The sequence below is a fragment of the Lepisosteus oculatus genome, unplaced genomic scaffold (genome assembly GCF_040954835.1).
Source record: "Lepisosteus oculatus isolate fLepOcu1 unplaced genomic scaffold, fLepOcu1.hap2 HAP2_SCAFFOLD_74, whole genome shotgun sequence".
In the NCBI taxonomy this organism is placed as follows: Eukaryota; Metazoa; Chordata; class Actinopteri; order Semionotiformes; family Lepisosteidae; genus Lepisosteus; species Lepisosteus oculatus.
Genome location: NW_027168298.1, coordinates 427,104 through 437,500, shown reverse-complemented (window position 1 = coordinate 437,500; position 10,397 = coordinate 427,104). Strand labels below are relative to the sequence as shown.

At 49.5% G+C, this 10,397-nt stretch overlaps 5 non-coding genes across 5 annotated transcripts; 3 read left to right on the top strand and 2 right to left on the bottom strand.

The window, feature by feature from the left end:
• Positions 1-1,222: 1,222 nt before the first annotated feature.
• LOC138234115 (5S ribosomal RNA) lies at positions 1,223-1,341 on the top strand. The gene has a single exon (XR_011187810.1). It is a non-coding gene; the product is annotated as a 5S ribosomal RNA (ribosomal RNA).
• Positions 1,342-1,966: 625 nt separating this feature from the next.
• LOC138234217 (U1 spliceosomal RNA) lies at positions 1,967-2,136 on the bottom strand. The gene has a single exon (XR_011187913.1). It is a non-coding gene; the product is annotated as a U1 spliceosomal RNA (small nuclear RNA).
• Positions 2,137-7,399: 5,263 nt separating this feature from the next.
• On the top strand, positions 7,400-7,516 carry LOC138234152 (U5 spliceosomal RNA). Its single transcript, XR_011187848.1, has one exon. It is a non-coding gene; the product is annotated as a U5 spliceosomal RNA (small nuclear RNA).
• Positions 7,517-7,746: 230 nt separating this feature from the next.
• LOC138234128 (U4 spliceosomal RNA) lies at positions 7,747-7,888 on the top strand. The gene has a single exon (XR_011187823.1). It is a non-coding gene; the product is annotated as a U4 spliceosomal RNA (small nuclear RNA).
• A 757-nt stretch (positions 7,889-8,645) lies between these two features.
• Positions 8,646-8,762, bottom strand: LOC138234145 (U5 spliceosomal RNA). Its single transcript, XR_011187841.1, has one exon. It is a non-coding gene; the product is annotated as a U5 spliceosomal RNA (small nuclear RNA).
• Between the last annotated feature and the right edge of the window lie 1,635 nt (positions 8,763-10,397).

Sequence of the window (10,397 nt, the reverse complement as noted above, 5' to 3'; positions counted from 1 at the left end):
CTTGAATGTCTGCCGCTGGGCATGCCCCGCTCTCCTCCGCCTTATCTTATCGCGTGTGAGCACCGACAATAGCCACAATGCCGGGGAATGGCACCTGTAAAGTGTTAATTGGGGCACAGGAACAGCCCGTCTCGTCTCGGGGGGGCCGGCTTCAGAGACAATACAGCAAACACAGCGGGGCGGGGGAAGAAGACGACACCACACATGCGGGTACATTCAGCTCCGGCGGGAACGAGACATTTGTCGGTCTTTTCAAGTGCCGAGAGCCGAGCAATCCTTCACTTGTATCGTTTCTCCCCGGTGACTAGATCTGGCCCTGCGACTCTTGACTGGGCTCACCCCCGGGGCAGCCCAGCAGGTGTGAGCCTGGCCGGCACCCGGATGGGAGATTCCACCCCGGAAAAGCTCCGGTTGCTGCTGCTCCTGCAAGAGGTGTGACTGGGACCAGTAGGGAGCGCTCACCCTGCGGGCTGTGTGGCTCTCTTACGCCCCAGCCTCCTGATGGCGACACTCTGCTGCACAAACAGGCGCCGTCCTTCGGGGGAGGCGTCAAACCGAGGTCCCGACCCTCCTTGGCCATTAGGAAACCCCAGGGCGTCTCTCAAAAAGAGACGCCGGGGGTGTCCCTCTGGTGTTAGTGCTCCCCTTTACCCATCAGTCGGGGTCTCCTCCTAATCCCCGTCTTACCTGTAACAATCAATGACGAGGCCCCCCTGTCCGTGAGATTTAGTACTCGCGCAAGAGACCGGGGGCAGAGCGCGAACGCGGTCCCCCGCCCCCAACAAAGTTGGCGCTCCGGGTTCCCTCTCGGGGCCCTGCAACACAGCGGAAGGGCAGCGAGAAGGAGCCTCTTGCTCTGACGCCGCAAGGCCACAAGAGGGCGGAGGCGCCGCGCGCCCGGCCGACGTGTTGGACCGGTGCGCTTTATGTGCTGAAATAAACACGCGAAAGCCCCGAAATGTTTCCAGAGTGCTGTGCACTGGAGGTTTTTGTCTGGTGAAGACTTGCCTGGTGCTCCTCCGTGCAGATTGTTTGTCCTCCTCCAGTGCGGGACGAGCCAACACAAGGGAGCGCATTCGCCAACATCCAGGCACGCAATGCGATTTGGAAAGCAGCTCCTTTCCAAAGAGTTGCACACGAACGATCCTTCAGTCCCGCTCGGGGGGGCACGGAACCCCCGCCACACACAGCTTCAAGTAGCGAGTCAGGCGCCAAGGCTTTCGCTTACGGCCACACCACCCTGAACACGCCCGATCTCGTCTGATCTCGGAAGCTAAGCAGCGTCGGGCCTGGTTAGTACTTGGATGGGAGACTGCCTGGGAATACCAGGTGCTGTAAGCTTTTGCTCTCCCGGCCAGCAGGGGTCGCCGTTGGTGCCGTAGGCTTTGGGAGGAAAACCTGCAGGATGGAAAGGTGATCTATAGCCTCATCTCTAGAGATGTTTTGTTGCTGTGGCATGCGTGTGACCCATATTCCAAAAAAAAAACCCGTCTGTAAAACGAATATCGAAGCTGCCTCTAAATCTGCAAATGAAGATGAGTCGATAAACCACTCGTTTTTCGTATAACTAGACATATATTCATTTGTTACCGATTTCATTCATTGAGCACGGATACAATAGAGGTACAGCCATTCACTGTTTGACATGTCTGCACTGGTACAGAACCGAGCAATCAGAAAACGGGTGAAACTGTCTTTAGACTCAGCATACAGTACCGAGGCCCCCCATGACCAAATAAAGGCTAACCTCGATAATCAGCCTAAAGAACGCAGACTACAGCAAAACGACTGACTTTGAAAAGGGAATGAACGTCCGGAAGGAGTAGTGGAACTAGCTTGAGATGCTTCTCCGGACCCCTAACTAAAAGCAGCAGCGGCGTCCACTCCTGTTGAACCGGGATCCTTCCGCAGCCACGCAGCTCGTGGTGTCCTAACCCTCCCGTATCTGATTTTGGACCAAGCACATCAGGGGAGAGCGCGAACGCAGTCCCCCACTACCAGAAATTATGCAGTCGAGATTCCCACATTTGGGGAATTCGCAGGGGTCAGCACAGCCGGAGTGCAATGGCCGAGCCTCGCCCTGGGTGAACCGATTTCGATTTTTAAGAACTTTATTTTCTTTTCACAAAAAAATACAGGACATCACAAATCAGAAAGCTTTACATTCATATACATACTTAAAACAGTATATATGATCACATCTCATTACATTTTGACATGGTAACAGTTACATAGCAACAATTTTCTTTTTTTCTGGTGCAAATCACATTCTTTACTTAAACTTGATAATGTTTTTCACAGTTTCTTGAGATATTGACCTATGCTCTCTATTTCCCACAGATTTTCTGCTTCCTCCCTCCCTTCTCTCCACAGATCTCTGAGGTAATAGTTCTCTCGGGTGATGAACAGGGCCAGGCTACCTGCTGCCTTGACTGGGATCTCGATGCCTTTGAACAGCCCCATGTTCCTCACTCTCCACAGGGCAACTTTCCCACTGTTCACCACGGCCCAGATCCTGTCAAACACGTCAGGAGGAAGTTTGACAGGAGAGATGCCGTATATGACGAAAGCAGCGGTCAGGGTAAATTGGGGCGAGAGAGCCAGCAACCAATCTTCAAACTGTGCCCAGAAGGCCTTAGCAAAAAAGCAGGACCACAGGAGATGGGATACAGTCTCCTCCTCGCCGCAGCCCACCCTAACGCAGCGAGGGCTGGGGGTGAGGCCCCTACGGTACAAGAAAGTTCGTACCGGTAAGCACTGGTGGACGACACTCCAGGCTAAATCTCTGTGAATGTTGCACAGAAACTTAGAGGATGTGTGTTTCCACACCTTCCTTGTTTGGGCTGATGTTAAAATGCCCACATGGGTCTGCCTATTGTTCTGGGGTGCAACGAAATCTTCCAGTTTTTGGACGCTGACATCTCGGAGGGGAATATGGCCAATTGGGTGAGATCTTAGAAAACTTTTAACTGTCCCATAAATTGCAGGGCATGTGTCAGAGAGTGGGACGTCCAGCTTGGGTCTGACACCCCACACTCTGAACACCTCCCTACCTACCCAGAGCCTGGAAAAATAAGTCCAGGTACGCGCTGCAGGTGCTGTTGCAAAGCCTCTCAGCACAGAGGCCAGGAAAATGCACAGCAGCTTCGTAGCAATATCTGGGACAGACTTCCCCCCTGAGGGTAGCGGCCTGTACATTATTTCCCTTCTGAGTCTTTCCTGCTTCCCACCCCATAGAAATTGAAACATCAATCTCCTCAGCACCGCCGCAACACGGTGTGGGATTGGGAAGGTAGAAGCCAGAAAATTCAAGACAGGCAAGAGCTCGGCTTTGATGACCAGCACCTTCCCTGTCATGGTGAGGTCTCGGTCCTTCCATTGCATCAGTTTTTTGTTTAAGATTGGCAATTTGTTCTGCCAATTTACTGTTCCCATCTCTTCTCCAAAATACACCCCCAGGACCTTAATTCTCTTCTCTTGCAGCCTGAGATCATGTCCTTCTTTTGGCTCCCTCCAGTTCTGATAAAAAATCTCACTCTTAGATTTGTTAATTTTTGCGGAGGAAGCCAAAGAGAAACGATCACAGCACTGCAGAGCTCTGCTAATTGAGGCATTGTCAGAGAGGAGCAGGGTGACGTCATCCATGTATAGAGATGTCTTTACCTCTCCTCCCCCACTTCCAGGCACTGGTATCCCATTAATGGCCTGATCCTGGCGCAAGGCACAGGCTAAGGGCTCCATAGCCAAAACGCATAACAAGGGGGATAATGGGCAGCCCTGCCTCACCCCTGAACAGACTTCAAAGGGGCGTGATCTATTGCCATTAACCATGACTCTGCTGTTGCTACCTGTGTACAGCAGGTTAATCCACTTTCTCATGATGGGGCCAAACTTCATGTGCTCAAGTCCCGATGTTAAGTACTGCCGGTTTAGGCGGTCAAAGGCCTTTTCTAGGTCTACACCTAAAATGCAAAGAGGGAGGGAGCGATCCTCAGAGTACAGACAGACATCCCTCAACAAGGCCAGGTTGTCGCTCATCAGGCGTCCTGCTATCCCACAAGTCTGTTCTTTCCCTACCAGTGAGGCCACTACATTTTGTAGGTGCAGGAAAAGGGCTTTGGACAGGATCTTAGTGTCCACGCCTAACAGGCTGAGGGGTCTCCAGTTCTTTATGTCATTTTTTGCTCCTTTCTTAAACAAGAGAGAGATAGTGCCTTCTCTTAAGGAGTCAGGCAGCAATTCTGTCTTATATCTTTCCTCGAATAGGACCAGTAGCGGATCCTGAAGCAGATCCCAAAAGGTGCAATAAAATTCTTTAGGGAGCCCGTCAGCACCTGGAGTTTTCCCCTTCTGTAAGCTCTCCATAGCCTGTCTCAGCTCTTCTACTGTCAAATCCCTCTCAAGTACTTCCCTATCTTTTCACTCAAAACGTTTTCTAGCTTTGAGGTAAAAAAATGAATTTCTTCATCCTTTACCTCTGTAGAGCTGTACAGTCTTGAGTAGAAGGCCTTGGTGCAGGAGAGGATAGCACTCGGCTCTGTTCTCTCTCGTCCCTCCTCATCAACTACACTTTCCATGACAGACTTGGAGCCTACCACTTTCCTGAAAAAGAAGCGAGTACACTTCTCATTTTCTTCCAAGAACTGCACTCTGCCTCTTAACAGCACTCCTCGACTACTTTCTTCGGCTATGCTCCGGATGTCCTTTTTTAAAAGGGTGATATCCTCGAGCACATCGAAGCCACTGTGCAGCATCGTGTAGAGACGCTGCAGCTGCCTCTGTTTCCTGGCTAGCACTCCTCTCCGTCTGGCAGCAGCCTTCCTTCCCTCAGCCATGAAAAAGGTCTTTGTCCTCATCTTCACCTCCTCCCACCACTCTCCTACTGACCCGTACAGACACTGCAAGGACAGCCACTGTGATAGTTTCTCCTTGTAGCGGGATACTACCCCCTCGTTCTCTAGCAGCTTTGTGTTGAGTTTCCAGAGGCCTGGGCCAAAGACAGTCCCGCCCTGGAGTTCCACTCTACACCCTAAAGCCTGATGATCTGAGAAGAAGACAGGCTGAAGAGTGACCCCAACAACTTTCACTCTCTCTGAGACAAAGCAATAGTCAATTCTGGAGCTGCTATTCCTCCCTGACCATGCATATCCTGCTGTTGTGGGATATATACATCTATATGTGTCTGAGAGTTTAAAGTCTTGAACTAAGTTTTGCAGGGCCAGTGAGCTGGAATCCAATTTTATCGGAGAGCTAGACTGCCTGTCTGTGTGCTCTAAGATACAATTAAAATCCCCTCCCACTATCACGTCTGTGCTACTTAACAATAGGGGAGAGAGTGCCTTGAGTAGCTCCACCCTTCCTCCCACGTCAGTAGGACAATACACATTGATTAGCCGCAGGTTAACGGTCCCCCATTCCACATCCACACACAGCAACCTGCCATCTATGACCCTCTGAATACTTTTCAATTTGAAAGCCCATCCTTTGAAAAGAATGGCCACGCCAGAGGCTCTGTTGTTATTGTCCCCTGACCAAACAGAAGGCCCTTTATCCCACCTATCTTCAAAGCTTTTATACCTCTCTTGATAGGCTAAAGCACACTCCTGCAACATCAACACATCTCCCTCTCTCTGCTGGAGGTAATCAAAGACACACTGACATTTAACTCCGTCATTGATACCTCTGGTGTTAAGAGAAATTATGTTTAGAGCCATATTACATAAGAAAGTGGAACCAGTCTTTACAAAACACATTTCTCTTCGGTCTCACCTGTTACCTTCTTCTTTTTCTTTTTCTTCTTACCAATTTCCTGCCAGCCATCCTCTGAATGAGCCTTCATCAGGGTGGCAGCAGTAAAAGCATTCACGGAGTCCATTTCAAGGAAGGGGGTAGAGGGAGGGGTGGAGGGGTTCCAGCTGTCCCCATCGCCATTCTCTCCTTCCTCCTCGCTCGGGGAGAAAACAGAGTCATTTTTCCTTTTCCTCAAGTCCAGCTCCTGGGAGCACTGAGGGGAAAGGGGTGCAGCCGATGCACCAGTCTCCTCTTCCCCCTCACCCACCAGCTGTTGCAGATCCTCCGTGATGGACTGGATGGAGGAGAGGAGGGCATCTGTAGCACTTGCAGAGTCTGAGAAAAGCAGCTCCGCTGAATCCTGGGTATCGTCGCTGGACCCGCTCCACCGGGGGGCCCCACACTGGCCCTCGTTCTGAGGAGCAGGAGTGGGGGAGGGGTCCTCGCTGTTCTCGGGGGTTTTCAAACCCTCGTGCTTGTCTGGTGCAGTCTGCGGTTGTGGGAGCGCAGTGGATTTCTCTTCCACCGGCCCCGGAGCCACAGCAGGACTGATCCTGGCTGGAGGCTGAGACTCTTTGTCCAACAAGGGTTCTTTGTTTGACTTGTTGTTTGCTTTGGCTTTTCGGGCCGGTTTGGCTGAAACAAGCACTGCCTCATCCTTTCTCATTTTGAGTTTATTGGCGTAGGCGTGAGGGCAGTTCTTAAAAACGTGTCCTTCCGAGCCACATAAATTGCACTTTGGCAGCATTGAACAGTCAGAGGCTAAATGTCCCTGTTTGCCACAGGTCTTGCAGCATTTCACAGTGCAGGAAGATGCCAGGTGTCCCACAGCACCACAGCGCCGACACACCTTTGGTTGTCCCACATAAAAAACATAGCCATTGCAGGCGCCCAGCCGGATTGTAGAGGGCAGGTGCCTTAAGCCTCCATTTACATTGTCCGGTAGTAAGCGAACCTCGAATTTCCTTGCTCCTGTTTTTATACCGTCAACATCTCTAACCTCAGTTCCATGGTGGACGGTGCAGTACTGGTTAAGCCAGGTGTGAATGTCCTCCGTCTTTGCCAGTTCCGAGAACATAACAACATGCACCGTTTTCCTCTCTCTCTGTGTCAGAGGCTGCAAGTTGATCTTCTCAAGTGCAGGAACTTTCCCTCTTTTTGCCTCAAACACATCCACGCATTGTTCAAACAGAGGATAGGTACCAAATACAACCTCAAATGCTTTCTGACCTGGGAGAGCAAAGATGAAATCCAAGTGCCGAGGTTCAAAGCCAAGTTCCTTCTGTAACACTTTTCTGCTGAACTGCATACGATCCATGAAGAGGTCATCCAAAAGCTCAAAACGTACAGCATTCTTGCGGGATCCAAAGGTTGCCATCTCAAACTGCAAAACAAACACTGCTTCCACAAAACAAGAAAACAATCCAACTACTCCAACTACAGGCTGATCAAGGTATCTCCCCTGCCAGGTAAGCCGAGAGCCGCAGGCGATGAGCCCGGAGCTGAACGGGCCCCACTGGCTCGTTTGTAAGGCCAGGTGCATTGCCAACCACGACCGGCAGGGCAGAGGCCTTGAAGGCAGCCTGGGCTCCTGCAGCTGTCCAGCCACGCACTCTGGTTTCTCTTCATCTCGTACAAATCTTTTGCCTTTTACTAAAGATTTCCATGAAGAGGAGCATGAATGAGTTCCATACAATTTTTGTGCTTTCCTGCCTTCGGGTGGGGCGCAGCTGGGCTGGTCAAAGAGAGAAAACAAAACCGCTCACAATCACTCTTATTACTGCGACTGTGGCCGTCTGCTCTGCGAGTCCTCGGTCTCCGCCTGTCTGATTGGTGCTCTTTTCTTTGGGGGGCGGGAAGTGTCCGGCCGCAAATATGAAGCGTTACAGCAACGACATGCCATGAGACGATTGATAACGATTTCCATAGGATCCACGCGGTTGCCTGGCAACCGTCAGCTTTGCGCAGTGGCAGTATCGTAGCCTGTGAGGTTTAGCCGATGCGCGATTATTGCTAGTTGAAAACTTTTCCCAATACCCCGCTTCCGCCGGTTTGCAATACAATCGGCGAAAGCAATTCTTGACAGTCTCGTCAGAGACTGAGCAAGGTGTTTAAAGACAGATTTTGTCATGGTAACATCATGGTAGAAAGAAACAAGCTTGTTACGTCTCAACAGAAACACTCTTTAGCTCTTTCAGCGTTATGCAGAGAACAGCGTCTGTCGAGATCACTTTTGAGTCAGCGCGAAACGCCGTGTGCTGTCAGTTTGATTTCATATTGCTCGTAGCGGCGCCCGGCTTTTGTCTGTCAAACGTTAGGTTGCCCTTCTTCATGCTGCATCGTCGGCATGAGTGGAGCTTTTTAAACGTCTGTACTTACTGCGCCTCATAAGAAATCGTTTGTCCCCGTTCAAAACAGATTGTGCGATGTCCTGCAGCGTTCGCAAAGCAAACCTTTGACAGTTTGAAAGAGGAATTTATTCTGCTTCCTGTGCGTGCAGTAGTTACAAAGTTGAACGTCTTTACACGATCTGCCGCAGATCTTACAAACGAGCCAGTGGGGCCCGTTCAGCTCGGGGCTCATCGCCTGCGGCTCACGGCTTGCGAGCGTGCCCAATCCGTGCGATAACTCGGAAAACACCCGGCCACACTGTGCCGGAAACGACGCACTCTGGGAAGCCGCTATGCAAAGCGAGGTCCCAAGATCCCCTGCGGCCGGACACTTCCCACCCCCCAAAGAAAAGAGCGCCAATCAGACGGCCGGAGACCGAGGACTCGCGGAGCAGACTGCCACAATCGCCATAACAAGACCGATTGCGAGCGTTTTTGTTTTCTCTCTTTGACCAGCCAGGCTGCGCCCCACCCGAAGGCAGGGAAGCACAAAAATTGCATGGAACTCATTCATGCTCCTCTCCACGGAAATCTTTAGTAAAAGGCAAAAGATTTGTACGAGATGAAGAGAAACCAGAATGCATGGCTGCACAGCTGCAGGAGCCCAGGCCGCCTTCAAGGCCTCTGCCCTGCCGGTCGTGGTTGGCAATACACCTGGCCTTACAAACGAGCCAGTGGGGCCCGTTCAGCTCCGGGCTCATCGCCTGCGGCTCACGGTTTGCGAGCGTGCCCAATCCGTGCGATAACTCGGAAAACACCCGGCCACACTGTGTCGGAAACAACGCACTGTAAGGCACCTTGAAGCGTGCACCCCCAACATTCTTCTTTGCACATCTGTGAAAGGTAAACTCTTGAGCAAACTCTGAACCAGCTCTAAGGAAACTAATCCGATTAGAGGTTACTTTGACTCATCCTTTAAGGGACCCTTGATAATTGGAGAAATCAATGATTTCGAATGAATTCTGTATGCGTCAAAAGACAGCTATACACAGAAAACATGCAGGACACTGCTCATGATGTTTCCCGAGCCGAAACACAGTGCGTTTTTCCAAGCCATCTGACAAAGCCCGCCCACTGAAAACTGCAGCAGATCGTGTAAAGACGTTCAACTTTGTAACTACTGCACGCACAGGAAGCAGAATAAATTCCTCTTTTCAAACTGTCAAAGGTTTGCTTTGCGAACGCTGCAGGACATCGCAAAATCTCTTTTGAACGGGGACAAACGATTTCTTATGGGGCGCAGTAAGTACAGACGTTTAAAAAGCTCCACTCATGTCGACGATGCAGCATGAAGAAGCGCAACCTAACGTTTGACAGACAAAAGCCGGGCGCCGCTACGAGCAATATGAAATCAAACTGACAGCACACGGCGTTTCGCGCTGACTCAAAAGTGATCTCGACAGACGCTGTTCTCTGCATAACACTGAAAGAGCTAAAGAGCGTTTCTGTTGAGACGTAACCCAGTGGGCAAAAGACGTATAATATACGTCTATTAAACGCATACCTTAGACGTCTAAATGTGGTCTGCAATTCGTCTAGAATGAAATTCTAATATACGTCTATTGTTATACGTCAATTATACGTCTATGATTAGATGTTCATTATACGTAAATGGTTGGAGTTCTATTATACGGATAAATTTAGAGGACTATTATACATATATGGTTGGAGTTCCGGATAACTTTAGAGGACTAGTCTACGTATATGGTTGGAGGTCTATTATACGGATAACTTTAGAGGTCTATTATACGTATATGGGTAGAGGTCTATTATATGGATAACTTTAGAGGTCTATTATATGTATATGGTTAGAGGTCTATTATACGGATAACTTTAGAGGTCTATTATACGTATATGGGTAGAGGTCTATTATACATCAAAGTTAGGTTTTACAGGTGTAGAAACTAGTAAATCAACCCAATGATTTGGTTTAGAAATTTATTCTGAAAATACACCTTCACACCTGAAAAATATGTATTTCAAATTATACATTGTATACAATCAATCAACAATCAACATATGGGCAATAATCATAAAAAACACAACTAGTCTTAAACTTCAGCTACAAATTCTGGTAATATGGCAATATACAGTATAGTAACGGCAAACACAAACTAATTACATTAACACACTAACTCAAAACCACATTTTGATTCAAATATACATTTTAAAATGTACAACTTCTATATTTCCAAGAAAAAAAATATTACAATGGAA